The sequence below is a fragment of the Astatotilapia calliptera genome, chromosome 5 (genome assembly GCF_964374335.1).
Source record: "Astatotilapia calliptera chromosome 5, fAstCal68.1, whole genome shotgun sequence".
NCBI lineage: Eukaryota > Metazoa > Chordata > Actinopteri > Cichliformes > Cichlidae > Astatotilapia > Astatotilapia calliptera.
The window spans coordinates 1773014-1784290 of record NC_137426.1 but is presented as its reverse complement, the minus strand read 5'-3'; the positions used below and the strand labels follow the sequence as shown (position 1 = coordinate 1784290).

At 44.0% G+C, this 11277-nt stretch overlaps 1 long non-coding RNA gene across 1 annotated transcript; it reads right to left on the bottom strand.

Annotated features, from left to right (window-relative positions):
• Window positions 1–8108: 8108 nt before the first annotated feature.
• On the bottom strand, window positions 8109–10490 carry LOC145428779 (uncharacterized). The gene is made up of 3 exons (XR_013909099.1): window positions 9917–10490; window positions 9296–9846; window positions 8109–9193 (listed from the first exon to the last, which is right to left on the bottom strand). It is a non-coding gene; the product is annotated as an uncharacterized LOC145428779 (long non-coding RNA).
• Between the last annotated feature and the right edge of the window lie 787 nt (window positions 10491–11277).

Below are 11277 nucleotides of genomic sequence, written 5' to 3'. Positions count from 1 at the left end.
GGAGAGGCAGCTTTTCAGTGGTATGGTCCTCGTCTGTGGAACAGCCTGCCGGAGGAGCTCAGGGCCGCAGAGAACGTACATGTTTTTAAGAACAGGCTCAAGACCCACCTTTTTAATTTAGCTTTTACTTAGCGTTTATTTATTTTATGCTTATTTATTCTATCCGGTTATTCTATTATTAATTTAGACTTTACCTAATATTTATTGATTTTATTCTTATTCATTTTTTAATCTTCTTACTCTATTTATATTTATATTTATATTTATATTTATATTGTATCCTGTTCTTATTTATTTTATCATTTTACCCTGTATATATCGGATTGTGTCATATCTCCAGTGTTTCCTCGGAGGGCGCTCTCTGCACCGGGGCTGTTATTGACCGTGGCTGCTGGGTCTCTCGGGTCCATTTTTTTTGTTTGTTGTTGAGTGCAATGATAAAATAAGTTCTTTAAAAAGCCAAAAATGATTTAATATGAAGGCAACATGAGCAGAGAGCACGAACATGCTGAGGGATCGGCTGTGTTACTCAGTGAGAGGGTCACACACTAATGTGGACCTTCATGTCTGCAGTTTGGTTTATTTAATATTTCAAATAAAAAAAACATTTTCAGAAATCTTTGTGGATGTTTTGTTTGTGTTGTGTTTTTTGTACTACTTGAACACTAAAGTCGTCCAATGAGACGACAGTGTCAGCACTGGCGTTGGAGACCCCTGTCCTACAATAACACAGTGAAAACCCCAACAGTCACCAACAACGACCCTCTTTCAGCAAGCACTTGGTGACAGTGGGAAGGAAAAATGCCCTTTTCAACAGAACCAGGCTCGGGGTGGTGGTCCAGTCCAGACTGAATCAGGTAAGGTCTCTGAGTTTCGAGCTCTGTTGTCGGGCTGCTGTAACGTGACCTCGTATGTGGGTGAAAACAATAAGGGCAGTAAAAACGCTTCAAGCAAACAGCTTCTGAGTTTCCCTTCAGTCAGCCTGAAAACGAACATTCAGAATAATTTATGTGAAAAATCTGCTTTGTTGTTTTCGGCTTTATTCTTTGGAAAGCTGCCCTCAGCATCACTTAGTCTCAGCATCCTTCTTCAACATGCACTCGACACATTCAAACGCTTAACATTTGAATCCACCTCTAAGTACTTTCTTTTTGTTTTTGTGAAACCAAACCAGCGAGCCAAAAAATGAAACTGCAAGAGATCGTAAAGTGAAGAACTCAGACACAGCTGGTGGTCTGGATGATGAAACTGGGTTTATTCATATTATCTCAATATAAACTGACAACTCGAAAGATGATGAAAAACTAATATAAATGAGTGGCAAAAAAAGCTCGCTAATACCTCACTCAGCATATCATTTCTCCCAGAATAGGATATCTCATCTTTACAGGCAGGCTTCCCCCTCCCAGCAGCACTGGTGCCAAAGTCCCTTTCAGGAAACCCCACAGTGGAATAAAGGCGCCTGCTGTAGCTACCGGGGGGCGGGGGCACCTCATCCATAAAGGTTTTATGGGTTTTATTTTCTGCCTTTACTGCATCAACACTGGAGTGGAGAGAGATCAGATAATACGGTGCGCTTGACACAGAGGGGACAGACGGGAGATAAAGAACGATGAGGAGAAAGACGTGGAGGTGAAAGAGAGATGGAGGGCGGGGGAGTGGAAAATGAAATATCCTCTTTAATGCTGGGCTTCAGGTGAGTTGAACTTGAATGAAGCGTCTTTAATATAAAGTGCAAGTTTAATAACCTCGGTGATGAGCACATACTCGCTCAGTTCCTTTATTATTCATGACAGCCTTTCTCTTTGTGCTCTGAGTTTAGTCACAAAAACTGCACTGGGGGAAAATTCTCTCTTCTACTTAATGCTGTAAAATAAACATGATTGAGGCTGTTTTTATACTGTATCCATACTTATTTGAATGAATTAAAAATACTACAAAACAATCAATCTAGGATGCTGTGAGCTGGAAGGAGCTAACTGTGGAAATACTTGCACATAAATACACAACCACAAAAACTACACAACACTGAAAGAATCAGGATGAATGAAGCGCAGACGGTCACAGTCCGTGAGTCACACCACAGTCAGCCGTCCTCCGTGCACTGCTGAGTGAAGCAGTGACGACGTCGGCTGGTTTAGAAATTGTGCGAATGTACAAAATTAGACATATTGTTGCCTTTGTGAGGCTCTCGGTAATTAGTCAGTTGGGTTCAGTTCTGCTTTAACAGTTGAGCTGTAGGTTCATTTTAACAAGTGTTTTTAAATCACAGATTTAACCAGAGAAAGACTCCAGTACAACGTCCAGAACTAAAACAAAATGAAGTCAAAACCTGGAGTTCCTCTAATGTCCAGCAGAGGCGCCAGGAATGGTAACAAGTAACAGTGAGATGGGACATATGGACATGTCACTGTTGCAGGTTTGCTGGAACGAAACGTCAGAGTTTAGAAATGATTCTTACAGCAGCTTCATCAGGTGAAACAATCACCGCCTCACAGCGCTCAGTGAGATTAATGATCTATGATCACATTAACCCCGTAACACTCAGCCGCTGACTGACAGTTATGTTTAAAATGGCCTCGACAGGACTCGGAATCAAATCACGATTGTTTGAAAGGACAAAGCTGCTCAGCTCCAAGGCTGGAAACCGTCTTCTGACAGTAACAACACTGCGGTGAAGGTTCCTCCTGTTGTAACAATAACAACTTTGTTGCTAATTTCTCTGATCTATAGAGAATATATTTGTCCAAAGAAGAAAATGTGTCCATTCTTTGGTTCTGATAAATGTTTCTGTGTCTTTTAAGAGCAGAAGTCGTACTTTGTAGCATTAATACTCAAGCAGCTCGGCCCTTTAGAGCACTGACTGGTGCTGAGAAAACACTTTTAAGCTGTGCTGCTAATTTGGTGAGAGCAAATTAAATGAAAACAAAACACCATTCTCACCATTTTCCACTAAAGCAGAGTACAGAAGCTTTTACTTCAACCGGTATATCACTGCCAACACACACACACACACACACACACACACACACACACACACACTGCTGTGTTTCAGTCAGCTGTATGTACTTACTTTAATGACCTGTAGGTGGGGCTGTGTCATTGAGTTCTGTCAGTACAGCATCTAAGCTCAGCTGCAGTGAAAAGAAAGAAAAGAGGGAAACAAAGCTTCGTTGTGTTGTTCAGACTTCTCGGCACAATCAGGTTTATGAGTCCTTCAATGTGTTTTCTGAGTGGATTTAAATCAGATCCTGTGGCAGCCACTGAAATGTCAGTTTTATTGTAATACCAGTGTCACACAGTGAGCACTGTTCTGCTCATTTCAAACTACTTGCTTTTCCATGGACTCTGCCAGAGTAGTTTTGCATGATTCACAGATCAAAATAATAATCTTAAAATAAGCTATTTTAGCTCGTCCCCCTCCAGCTCCTCACTAAAAGCAGATGGGTGTGGCTTCTGTGCTGGGCGGGGTTATCTCCTCACCAGGGATGGACTTTGACAAAAAATTGGCCCGGGCATTTTGACTAGAGACCAGGTGTTAAAGCCATAAAGCCTTTGAATGAAAACAGACGCTGTTGTGACAGTGATGTACAGTCTTGTTGGTATATGTATGATTTCTATACATTTTACATCAGATAAAATCTTTGGTTGTAAGATTCAGATAATTATTTTTTAAATGAGAATAAGAAAGAAAAGTATTTGTGCCCCCCTCTCCCTGTTAATGCCCTACCTGCCCCCCTGGCAACACTTTGCTAGATCCGCCCCTGCACAGTTACCAGCTGTCAGCTGCTTAGAAAAGGATCCTGGTGTTATTTGTCTCTCAGAAACAGTTCATAACTTCAACTCATCCATGTCACCTAAAAGGTAAACCTGTTTCTCCATCACAGCTCTGATGGTTCAGTAAGGACATCTCCTGGTTTCATCTTCATGTTTCCCTCTCACCACATATCCAAACCGACATCATGACCAGCAGCTTTACAGCTGTGGCTCCAGCAAACATCAGCTGATACTAGAAATTAATATTAAATACATTCTAACAACAGCTGATCAAACGTGCTGCTGTTGTTTAGCGCAACATCTGCTGGTTTCCTCAGTTCACCTGACACTTGGACCGGCGGCCGCCTCGGGTCTCTCCTTCCTGCCTTCCTTTCCCTCATCCACCTGCTGGCCTCTGTGGAAGCTCCGCCATAGCCACCACCAAACAACTGAGTTATTTTTACACATCGACCAGCATCTGGCCAATCCACCACCTTTCATTGTTTATGTGGTGTAATCTGTTTGAGTATAACCTGTTTTATTGTGAAAGGGGGTTCTGAAACAGGAAGTAAACAATAAAGGTCGGAGTTTGAGTGCTCTACAAGGTGTCACTTGAATCCTTGCCTAAAACCACGACATGGTGTCAGCAGTGGGATTGCAGTAAGAGCCTTGTCATTGGGGAGTGACAGCAAGCGGCTTTGGGAGCGGTAAAGAGTTTTTCTCCAGACGATAAGATGTCGGACGAAGAAGTGGGAGCTAGCGCAACAGCTACACAGGTTAAAATTTACAACTCGAGTTACAATTTAATCTGTTAACTGAAGAGCACCACACTTTTTCAGGGTGTAAGTAATTGCAAATTGAAGTTATTGTTGTTGAGTTTATGATTAATTTGAATGCTGAAATAAGTGATAGATGAGAGACTATAAACCTGTTTTTAAATACAGGTCAGGGCTTTTCGTGAGCTCTGAGCTCCGCGAGAAAAGACCAGTGATTCCAATTGATGGCGAGCCTAAAGTGTGATTGCCAGGATCCAGATCTGCACAACCAGTCAGACGGCCAATGGTTTATCTGGTTTCTGGTAGGATTCCACCAGTCACCCCGACTGGCAACAGTGAACAGACAAAAAGAGTGCACTCTACACTATAAAAACACTAAGTGTGAAACTTCACTGGACCTTTTTGCTGACTGACAGATCCTTGCAGATCATTCCCTCATTGAATCTGTGCTTTAACTTGACTGACCCTCTACAGGGAGTGCCGAATTATTAGGCAAATGAGTATTTTGTCCACATCATCCTCTTCATGCATGTTGTCTTACTCCAAGCTGTATAGGCTCGAAAGCCTACTACCAATTAAGCATATTAGGTGATGTGCATCTCTGTAATGAGAAGGGGTGTGGTCTAATGACATCAACACCCTATATCAGGTGTGCATAATTATTAGGCAACGTCCTTTCCTTTGGCGAAATGGGTCAAAAGAAGGACTTGACAGGCTCAGAAAAGTCAAAAATAGTGAGATATCTTGCAGAGGGATGCAGCAGTCTCAAAATTGCAAAGCTTCTGAAGCGTGATCATCAAACAATCAAGCGTTTCATTCAAAATAGTCAACAGGGTCGCAAGAAGCGTGTGGAAAAACCAAGGCGCAAAATAACTGCCCATGAACTGAGAAAAGTCAAGCGTGCAGCTGCCAAGATGCCACTTGCCACCAGTTTGGCCATATTTCAGAGCTGCAACATCACTGGAGTGCCCAAAAGCACAAGGTGTGCAATACTCAGAGACATGGCCAAGGTAAGAAAGGCTGAAAGACGACCACCACTGAACAAGACACACAAGCTGAAACGTCAAGACTGGGCCAAGAAATATCTCAAGACTGGTTTTTCTAAGGTTTTATGGACTGATGAAATGAGAGTGAGTCTTGATGGGCCAGATGGATGGGCCCGTGGCTGGATTGGTAAAGGGCAGAGAGCTCCAGTCCCACTCAGACGCCAGCAAGGTGGAGGTGGAGTACTGGTTTGGGCTGGTATCATCAAAGATGAGCTTGTGAGACCTTTTCGGGTTGAGGATGGAGTCAATGGTGAACAGATCAAAACACTGACAGAATCCATGGATGGCAGGCTTTTGAGTGTCCTTGCAAAGAAAGGTGGCTATATTGGTCGCTGATTTGTTTTTGTTTTGTTTTTGAATGTCAGAAATGTATATTTGTGAATGTGGAGATGTTATATTGGTTTCACTGGTAAAAATAAGTAATTGAAATGGGTATATATTTGTTTTGTGTTAAGTTGCCTAATAATTCTGCACAGTAATAGTCACCTGCACACACAGATATCCCCCTAAAATAGCTCAAACTAAAAACAAACTAAAAACTACTTCCACAAACATTCAGCTTTGATATTAATGAGTTTTTTGGGTTCATTGAGAACATGGTTGTTGTTCAATAATAACATTATTCCTCAAAAATACAACTTGCCTAATAATTCTGCACTCCCTGTAGGAACAAACTGAACTATGAGGTTGCAGCCTAACAAATACTTTCAAAGGGACAATTTCAGTGATTAAGGACAATGCATTTTATTTCTATTTTTAATTTATGGGCCCTACTTTTTGTTTTGTTGTGAAACTGTTGAAACTAAAGTCACAGTTAACTGAAATTTTTGTGTGTTATGATTATTCGCACTCATGTCCAGCTCCTCCCCGAACCTAGAGTGACGTGTACTTACCCAGGAGTGGGTTACACTTGGATTCGGAACAATACTGCTGGCGCCCTTTAAGTCTGGATCCAGATTTGATGGAACAAAAAGAAAACTAATATTTTTCCTGAGAAAGAATTTCCTTTCAAAGAAGAGAACATTTGACTGATATCACAAAATGGAAACAAATGGATGCACTTTGAGAAGAGCAGGAGACACTGCGAGGCTCTTTCATACATTTCTTTGACTTGCTTCATTCAGCGGAGACAAAGTTTAAAGTTTTATTTCACCTGAAGAAGAAAAATCCTGAAGGTAACAAAGTTCAAGAATTCAAACTCATCCTTCAAGGTCTGCAGGAGAGACGAAAATGTGCCTCAAACGTCCACAAATATCTGAGCTCATCTTCGTATTTGCAGCAACATAAATTATTTGCCGAAGGTTAATTTGCCGCCTGCGGTCATGTGACAGAACCGCTCACGTGCGGTTGTAATGTTTGGTAGGATAAAGGTTGCCATGGTAACAGCAGCACTCAGAGAAGATAGACGAATGAATTTGTGATTCAGTGACAGCTGCTCACACAAGGAGAAGAAAAAAATAAAGCCAAATGAGAACTTTATGAAAAATTCTAAACACTTTTCAGTTTTTTCTTTCACAAAGCTCCATGATTAGAAATCATCACTGAGGGCTTCGGCTGTGGTGGGCTCAAGTCAGTGATGAGGAATCATATTCTTCTCCTCTGATATCTGCGGAATATCATGCATGTTGTTCTGTAACTGCACTGCAGCCTCACACTATTTAACTCAGTGGATTAATAACCAGGTGATGCAGCTGCACAGCTGCACTGAGGTAAACTTAAACGTTGTGACTCCATGAAGATCCGGCCGATCGCATCGGTTTGTGGATGTCTCTGGTTTGGTTGCAAGATGGCGACAGCACATCATGTGAAGTTACTGTAAGCACTTGGAGAATTTATCCGTCACGTTGGGGAGGTTCAAATCTGTGGCTAGTTGGCATCTTGGAGCAACTCCTGAATTGATTTAGCCGATCATACTTCATTCTGTTCTCAATGTGTGCTTTTCAATTGGCTTTTCAGAGAGCTAATCAGCATCATTACATAATCTCATCAGGATCAATATGCATGAAAAACAAGATGTAAATAATGGAGGAGGAAGACATTTCTAACACTTTGCCTGAGTTTCTCTGCGAAATGAAGCAGCTGTTTTTAATATTCTGCTTCAGACGGAGTTCAGAAAAATATTAAAACATGCCTAGCTAATGCTAATGATGTCATTCAATTAGTTTATTTATATTAGCAACAGTCCACAACAGTCCACAACTCCTGGAGCTTTTTCTAGCAACGTGAAGACGCTAAAGTGTGAGAGACAAAAACCAGAATGGATGGAAACCATACATCTACACGGGGTATGAAAGAGTGCATCATGGGAAGTCCGCCTGCAGAGTGAACCTGTAGCAGGATATCTAAGCAAAGGCCCGAGGTCACCTGACCCAGGCTGAGCTGTGGAGGAGGACAGAGACTCAGACCTGTAGCGTTCTTTGTGAGCTGCAACAGTTTCATTCCCACGGCGGCTCTCGCTGTGGAGCCGTGACCTTCAGTCACAGGCCCGACTGCCAAACACTGTATATCATTTTCAGGAATTATTCAGCCATATATTTAAAAGCAATAATTTATTCTGGGTCATTACCCCTGTGCAACATTGAGACATGTTCTGAAGGACCTATAAAAGCTTCCTGGGAATTCATGACACTACTTTGCCCCATTTATTATACCAGAGTAAATCATACAGCAGTAATGGTGATCTAAAATCCACTTTGCATTAATAATATGTGTGGAAAGCAGAGAGGGTCGTGATGATGAGCACGGGGTCAGTGAGGTGCACGTGGCCCCAATTACCCCGTCCTCTCTGTCTGCCTCTGCATGTGCAGGTGAACGAGCTCGGAGCCTCGGACGGGCTGCAGACGGATGACGTCCGTGGATGCAGCAGCCTGAGAGCTGATGTTCACAGAGTCATCCTCTGTAATCGTGACTGTTTGATTTCTGTAGTACTTTCAGTTACTTAGCAAAGAATCACATTTAGGAAAAATCCATGTATCATAAATGATACTACATGTCTCACAAACAAGAACGCTCATAGAAAACCTGAAACCGTGTTTGAAATTAAAGGACACGCAATCGTTACAACTAAGGAATCTGACGCTATTACAAACAAAGTTCCTGCACATGTCTGAGGAGAGATGCTGTGGCAAAGTTTAGCTGCTACAAGCGTGTTCGCCTCAGGAACAGCTGGGACGCCTTGATCAGCAGCTCTGGTATAATTAGACTGTCATGAACTGAGGTGAATACGAGAGCTGGACCCAAAAGCAGACTCAGTTCACTTACTGAAAACCATGTGCAAGACTTTATTTACAGAAATAATGGGAGCAAAACGAGGAAAACAGGAGCCGGAGCAAACGGGGACAGCTTATAAGGTGGGCTGTCCTGAGAGGCTGCGGTCGGGACCACGGGAGAAGCAGTAACTGGCAGGTAAGAGTAAGGTGACTCTGGCTTACACGCAGGCCAGACTGAAGAGTTTCGGGGAGGGTTTTCATGGGACAGTCCAGGAGAGGAGCAGTGCGAGGGGACGAATGGTTCCCTGAGGTGCCAAGAGTGTCGGGGCTGGAAGGAGGACAGGCAGGTGAAGCGACTGCATGATGATTTCCTTCATGGGAGCTGATGACGGAGGTGGAACAAGCGCTGGAGGGAGAGAACAGGAGGTGGTGAGTTCAGGGGGATATGATGCGAAGACTGTATGCAAGGAAACAGAGGGAAGAGCAGAGCTAGACGAGGCCTACTTACTACAGGACCTAGTGACTGAACGCACCAGCGATGAGTAGTAGGCAGTGCTGGCTTTTATAGTTTTGCTATAATTGACGGCTGATGGAGCTCAGCAGGTGGCTCTGCCCAGAGGAGTAGCCAGGGAACCTGTCACGGCCCAGCGGCACGAGGGAACAAAGATGGACACAGGTGCAGAAACCAACCCGGAAGCGAGACGGTAGGGAACAACTGAACAACTATTTCCGCCCACAGGCAAACAAAAGCAAAAGCAAAGCGGCGCCACCACACTCGTGGCGCGTAGGATTATCTACGATAATGAGGGCGACCTAGACACCTCTAGGAGACGGCTGAACAGCAGCGGCAGCGGGGAGGTAGAAACAGGACTAGGCAGGGGCCGGGGCATTGGTTTCAGGTGGAGGTGACAGGTGGGGCGGAAGCCCGGAAGCGGTCGAAGCGTGGGGAGGCAGGCAAGTGAGTGGTGGGCCGGCAGGCCACGTCGTGTTAGCAGCAGGCGGCCCAGGTCCAGGAAGGCGGGAGTGAGGGAGACAAGATCTCCACTCCAGGTGCTACCTCTGAGGACAAGAGAAACAAGTAAGACATCACACAGCGTCTGACAGAGTTATGATGCTCCACTCGACTGACATGGGGATAGCAGATACTCAGGCGATGAATGGTTGAGAGTGCAGGTCTGATATACTGCTGGCATGATTGCTCACAGGTGGTCAGCCAGGGAGGAGCAACCGAACTCCGCCCAAAGGAGGAGGGGCCGCTGTCGGAGACCTGCAGGTGCCCACCCAGACCATGACAGAACCATCCTGATGACGAACACGAAACCCCCCAGCTGCTCCCACGGACAAAGACCTGTTCATGTGAAACTGTGTGTGTAACTGAGTATATTGTACAATGAATTCTAACCTTGGGGTGGTGCAGTGCTTGCCTCCCAGGACAGCGGCTCCTGGTTTGAATTTCTTGGTCAGGCTTCTTCTTTGTGTCTGGAAGGAGAAGACAAACTCCACACTGAAGTCAGAGTTCCTGTGTTCAAACACTTGAATGGTTAAATGGCTGTAGGTTAGATTGTGTGGTCTGTGTTGGCCCTGTTCAGGACGTACCCCACTCATAATGTGAATTCTAAAATCCACCGAAAGCCAGACACACAGCGACAGGCTAGTTTTAGACTTCCATACTCAGAGGTGCCCCTGAAAACTGAGTTACGGTAATCAGGCAGCTGAAGACTAGTATTTGTACAGAACTAGAAATACTAAGTTACTGGCTGATAACATAAAGCTTTTAGAGCCAGAATCAAAGTTTGTGTTTTTGGTTTATTAAAGAACTGATAGAGGTCACGGACTGACCAATAGGAACTGTGAGAGAGCAGGAAGTAGAGTGTGGGCTTCCCTGCTCCTCTGTAGGGTCCTGATTGGGAACAGCCAGATGGGAATGATGCCCGCTGAAGTCGCAGTGAACAGCTGACAGAGAGTGAGTCAAAAGCTCGAGGTGAAGCTTTACTCCTGATCTCCTCTGTAAAAATAAAATAGTCTTTAGGGAAACATAAGGATGGTTGGTTACTGGAAAGCTTCTGGTTTCTGGCTTGCAGTCCGAGTTCTGCTGAACAACTATGTAATTGCTCCTCCCCTTTGTGAGTGTGGACGCTTCATCTCTTTGCTCTTGAATGCTTTGCTTCTTATATTGATTTTTATGCTGATTTTTTCCCTTTTTTCCGTGTGAGCTTACCTGCGATAACTTCTGGACACTTGTAGATCATTTGGACTAGAGTGTTCTTAACAGAAACAGCAACATTTTATGGTTACCTTATCCTCAGCGCTCCGTGTGTCTGTGGCCTAGACACAGCTGAAGCCTGATTACAGCGTCTGGGCACCGAGCAGCCTCAATAGCCTGGAAAGGTGCTAACCGCTATGCTAACTAGCAACAAGATGCCTTCCCTCTCCACAGATGACTACCACAGCCTCCTGCAGAAGATTGCAGTACTGGAGACAAAAATTCAT